At 37.3% G+C, this 5,341-nt stretch overlaps 1 long non-coding RNA gene across 1 annotated transcript; it reads right to left on the bottom strand.

Moving 5' to 3' along the window:
• Positions 1 to 1,244: 1,244 nt before the first annotated feature.
• LOC116653800 lies at positions 1,245 to 4,715 on the bottom strand. The gene is made up of 3 exons (XR_004308268.1): positions 4,624 to 4,715; positions 2,839 to 2,912; positions 1,245 to 1,390 (listed from the first exon to the last, which is right to left on the bottom strand). It is a non-coding gene; the product is annotated as an uncharacterized LOC116653800 (long non-coding RNA).
• Between the last annotated feature and the right edge of the window lie 626 nt (positions 4,716 to 5,341).

Below are 5,341 nucleotides of genomic sequence, written 5' to 3'. Positions count from 1 at the left end.
GGAGAGCCTGTTCCAGTCCTTAACAGCCCTTTCTGTAAAAATGATTTTTCTGATATTCAAACTAAAGCTTCCCTAGCACAACTTGAAGCCATTTCCCCTTGTCCTGTCACCTATCACCAGTGAGAAGAGACCAACCCCACTCTCACTGCAATCACATTTCAGGTATTTGAAGAGAGCAATAAGATCTCCCCTCACCCACCTTTTCCCCAGACTAAACAGCCCCAGTTCCTCCAGTTGCTCCTCACGGGGGATATTCTCCAAGCCCCTCACCAGCCTTTTTGCTCTTCACTGGATCTGCTCCAGCACCTCAAAGCCCTTTCAGTACTGAGGTGCCCAATACTGAACACAGTACTCGAGGTGGGGCCTCACCAATGCTAAGTACAGAGGCAGGATAACCTCTCTAGTCCTTCTCATCACACGTTCTGATATAAGCCAGGATGCAACTGGCCTTCTTGGCCACCTGGGCACACTGCTGGCTCATATTCAACGGACTGTCTGTGAGTACACCAAGATCATTTTCTGTCAGGCAGCTTTCCAGCCACTCCTCCCCAAGCCTGTAGGGTTGCCTGGGGCAATTGTGGCCAAAATGCAGGTCTAACACTTGGCCGTATTGAAACTCACACAGTTTACCTTGGCCCAACAATCCAGTCTGTACAGGTCCCTCTGTAGTGCCTTTCTACCCTCCAGCAGATCAACACTTCCTCGCAACTTGGTGTTGTCTGCAAACGTATGGAGGGTAATCAGTGATGATCTATTGGTGTAGGAGAAAGGGAGATCTCAGAACATCTCATTTAGATTCTGAAGTGTTCTTCAAACTTCTCATTACCTTCCAACATGCTACCAAGACTCTGTTTTCATTCTTGATCTTATGCTTTGAAAGAAGCTTAACAGAACACTAGAGCACAGTCTACAGATACATTTCTGTCATTGGGCAAAGGCTCCAAACTCCAGTTTTATATCCTTAGTGCATCTTCTGGCCAAACTGTTGGAGTAGAACATATACTTCTACTTTTCACAACAAAGAAATAACATGTCCAAAACCCGACACTTGAAATTCAAATGGATATTTGTACTGCTATAAGGCTTCTAACTTGCTTTGTTTGTTATGCCCCTTCTTGCATTTAATTGATATATGAACAAGTTTTCAGCTCTCATCTGTACTAAGAAAACTACATCAATAAATACTGCAGTTAAGGTTAGCCACATTTTCATTTTAAGTTGATTTATATTGCATTGTGGTAACTTTAGATGTAGCTCTTTCATAAGTATTTACCATTTTATTTTGTGCACATAGATGCCCTTAAAAAATTCCTTCCTGGTGACTTCTCATGTGGTCTTTATCTTCTTAAGAAAATTAATGGAACTCCAGATATATCTGTGTTCAGAAATACTAGAACAGGGTGACAAGCAATAAAGTATAATGCAATTGGAAAGGCATAACTTCTTATCATCATCATATTAGTTCAAGAACATTAAATTAATAAAACATGAAAAACAAAATGCACATTTTTCAGATCTTGGTATTTACTTTGATTCCAAATTCTTATATTATCTGTCAGTCCTCAACTGAAATTACAGAAAATACTCATGCTACGAGCATATAGAGAGTTTTGTTATACATAAATAGAGCATGATAAAAGTCTTCTTGCTTCATATTTTATGAATACATGCTTTAAGAGGGGCTTGTAGTTTTTACTGTAAGATCACAGATATCCATAATAAAATGTACTAAAAACATACTTTGACTCCTTAGTTCTGCCTCAGAAACAGACTGAGAGCTGAATATTGCAGGTTGTGCAATACTAATACCAAGGTCTTTGAGAGCAGTAGCACAGCTTTTCCATCACTTTCCCCACACGGATAACAATGAAACACCAGAAACAGTTTGGCACAAACTGATCTTTTACTATACTAAATAAAGTCAGGCCACATTTTCTACATGTGACAAGGACAAAAGAAGAGTATCTAAAGAGTTGCAAAGACTGTGAATGTTTGTTGGACGTGGTTTCATTTTTGTTGTCCCATTCCTCTCCATTGATTTTTTGATAGCTCAGAAAAGAATGAAGTCTCCAAATCTAGGCCAGCACATCTGTGGCCCAGATAAGAAAAGGGATAAACAGTCCCATGATAAATGATATCTCAAGGAAGGATACCAGATATCTTGATGAGTACTAAAGAATTTCCATGTGGAGAACAAACATTATCAGAAAAAAAGGAAGACATGATAAAATCAAAAACATTTCAGGGATGTGAGGCAAAGGGGAAGTTGAGGAAACACAACAGTTGTCTTTGAAACTGTACTGAAAGTTAATCTTTCCATGTTAAAGTTTTTCCAACTGGGGATCTGTAGTTTTTACTGAAACCTTTGTTATTTCATTTGGACTCTGAAAATATTTGAGTTAAGATGGATCACAACAGTGTTCTTCCATTGGAATGGAAATCCATAGAAATCCATTCTTCTCAAAAAAAACCTCTGCCTCATTCTTTTTTTTTTTTTTTTTTTTTTTTTTGCCCCCAACATAGATGATGAGTGGTGGTATTTAAAGACCAAACAAACAAAACAAAACTAAAACATAATGTTAAAAGGAAACCATTTTCAGAACAAAACTTCTATGACATGAACAGTTAATTCAGAATTATGGCAGTCACTTTATTGTCCTCACTGCACATAATTCCCATTTAGAAAAGCTTTAACCCTAGAGTTATACTAGAAGCAGTAGTGCTTACTTTAGTATTTCTCTTCCTTAATCCAAGATAAATCTCTATAATTAGAATTGACTGCTTTTTAAAGGAACAGAAATGGCAAGTGGCCCTATCTTAAATTAAAAGATCTATTACCTTTGGTTGTCTAATTCTTCTCAGCAATGTGTTGTCTCTGGAGGCACTTTTTCATCCTTATGAAAACTAACTTACTGTAGGTGCAGAGGGGAAAACAAATCAGTGGAGTTATGACTGCATAAGGAAGATATATATAAGTTTACAGCATTTGAAAATAATTGCCAAGTATGTCACCTATTAATATTTTATTTAAAAAAAATCTGTAGCATAAGCTACTCATCAAATAAGATGTTGTTATTGAGAGCTACATTCATGCAAATGGGATTTCAAAAAGTAAAAACTGAGATGTGCCACCATTTCTGCTACCGTGAGTCGAAGGCCTAAATGCTTAGTGGTGCTTTTGCTACACCAGAGATTTGTACAGCCAAGCCCCAGAACCCCTTCATGCTACATGGAAATACACAGTCCACAGTAAACGCTTCACCACAATTTAATGGCATGTACCTGCAGGTAACTGTTTATTCCTCCTGCTCCCATGATTTTCTTTCTTGTGTCCTGTGCAAATAGGAGCCATTCTTTTTAAATTTACCCTTTCCCTTTTTCCCTTTCTGTCCAGCTTTTTATATGTCTGTGGCTTTACAATCTGGACCTTAATGATCCTGTAATTGTGTATGCTCATCAGTCTCACTTTTCCTAGTCAGACAAGCAGCAGATGTCCTGAGGTCTGCCAGAGAATTTGAGATTTTCAAACCCATCATACCTTCAAATTAGTGAATACTGGCAGCATGTACTACAATAACAACGCTGGAAGCTATCTGTTGGCTGATGCTTTGATTACAAAGTCATTTATATAACAGTAACCAACACCATTTGTCTAACTATGCACAATATTCAATGGATCATATGCATCTCATATTAAAAAGACCATGGTCCAAACCAGTTCAGCTTTGTTTTACCTCAAATAAACAAATAATATTATTTTTTATAAGAAACACATAAGAAACTAACCAAATGACACAAAGCCCCAATGGAAGAATAATTCCTTCACCATCCCATCCTCTCCTTCAAATGCTTAGTTTTACTCATTCTGACAATTATTTTATCTAGGTAACATAACGTATTCTATATTTCAGTACTTTCTGTTCTTTCCATTAAAACTATATTCTACAAACACACCAGCATCGACAGGAGGGATTTTAGAAATCATGGACAGGCCAGATAGCTTTTGGTTGCTGAACACAANTTCTTCAGATCTTTATGTATTATCCATTAAAACTATATTCTACAAACACACCAGCATCGACAGGAGGGATTTTAGAAATCATGGACAGGCCAGATAGCTTTTGGTTGCTGAACACAAGGTATTTTGATTCTCCTGGCTAATTCCACTTATTTCTGCAGAGCTGAGCCAACAGTAAATCTGAGCCCTCTATCTAAATTTAATCTGTTCATTACCTCTAAAGACTATTGCAAATAAATAGGCAATCAAGTAGCTGGAAGGACAGAAAAGAGGGATAAGGTTTACAATAGGTAACCTTATACAAGACAATTAGATCACTGATTCCTTTCCTTCCAAGCAACAGACAATAACAGTTCAAACTAATCACCATTCAAATTTTCATTTCCACATTTAATTGATTCTCTGGAGAGTTTATTCAGCTCACTCTAAATTGGTCCCTTGGTAACTGACTTCAGTGATAACTGGATCAACCTGCAGGTAAGAGAGGGGCTGGGACAGTATAGCATGAAGCTCACTACTTTACGTGGTGGTGTAAGCCACTCAAGCACATACACAATATAAGCAATTGTTGGGAAGGTGTCATATGCCTTGAAAATGTACTTTACCTTTAACTAACAAAACAAGCTCAGGGTTTACTGAGTTCTTGGCTTCTTCACTCCTGCTGCATTGAGAGCGACACTTGTGAGAAAAACTTCTTTCCCTGGAGAATGATGTAAAGAACAATTCAGTTTACTAACTCCAGGCTACGAAGGACCTTACAGATAATGCTTCTAGTGAAGATTGTCTGGGATGTCTCTTTACCTGGAGCAACTCACCTCTATTCCCCCATGGACTCCTGTCACCTGCCTGATACTATCTAGTCATTACCAAATAAAATTCTTTCTATTTAGAAAATTTCAATAGACATCACTACTTAAAAGACTTTCCAAAGATGTAAGATAGTAGAATGTGTCTTTGGGTCAAAGGAGAATCTTATCTCCCTATGGTTTCTAAATCTGTAAGTTTTTCTGAGGAATGGAGTGTTGAAATCTGATTGCTGAGGCTGTGCAACAAGAATGAAAGCTAAAGAGAAAGATTAAAGATGTTTAAAGTTCAGATATATCTTTACTATCTTTCTCAGCACATTGACATAGGGATTAAATACAGTTTCTCAGAAAGTAGAAAAATCATTTTAATAGAGTCTAGTCAGAATTAGGTAACATAAGGATTGTCATCTGCACACCTACAAAAATATTTTATCATGAAACAGAATAACCCTTGAAGTAGGATATTCACTAATAGCACTCCTAAAAGTGCCTGTTTATTTTTTTATCAGACTTCAGA

Source organism: Coturnix japonica, chromosome 8, assembly GCF_001577835.2.
Source record: "Coturnix japonica isolate 7356 chromosome 8, Coturnix japonica 2.1, whole genome shotgun sequence".
Classification (NCBI taxonomy): domain Eukaryota; kingdom Metazoa; phylum Chordata; class Aves; order Galliformes; family Phasianidae; genus Coturnix; species Coturnix japonica.
The sequence above is the reverse complement of the archived record's forward strand: the minus strand, read 5'-3'. Positions and strand labels throughout refer to the sequence as shown.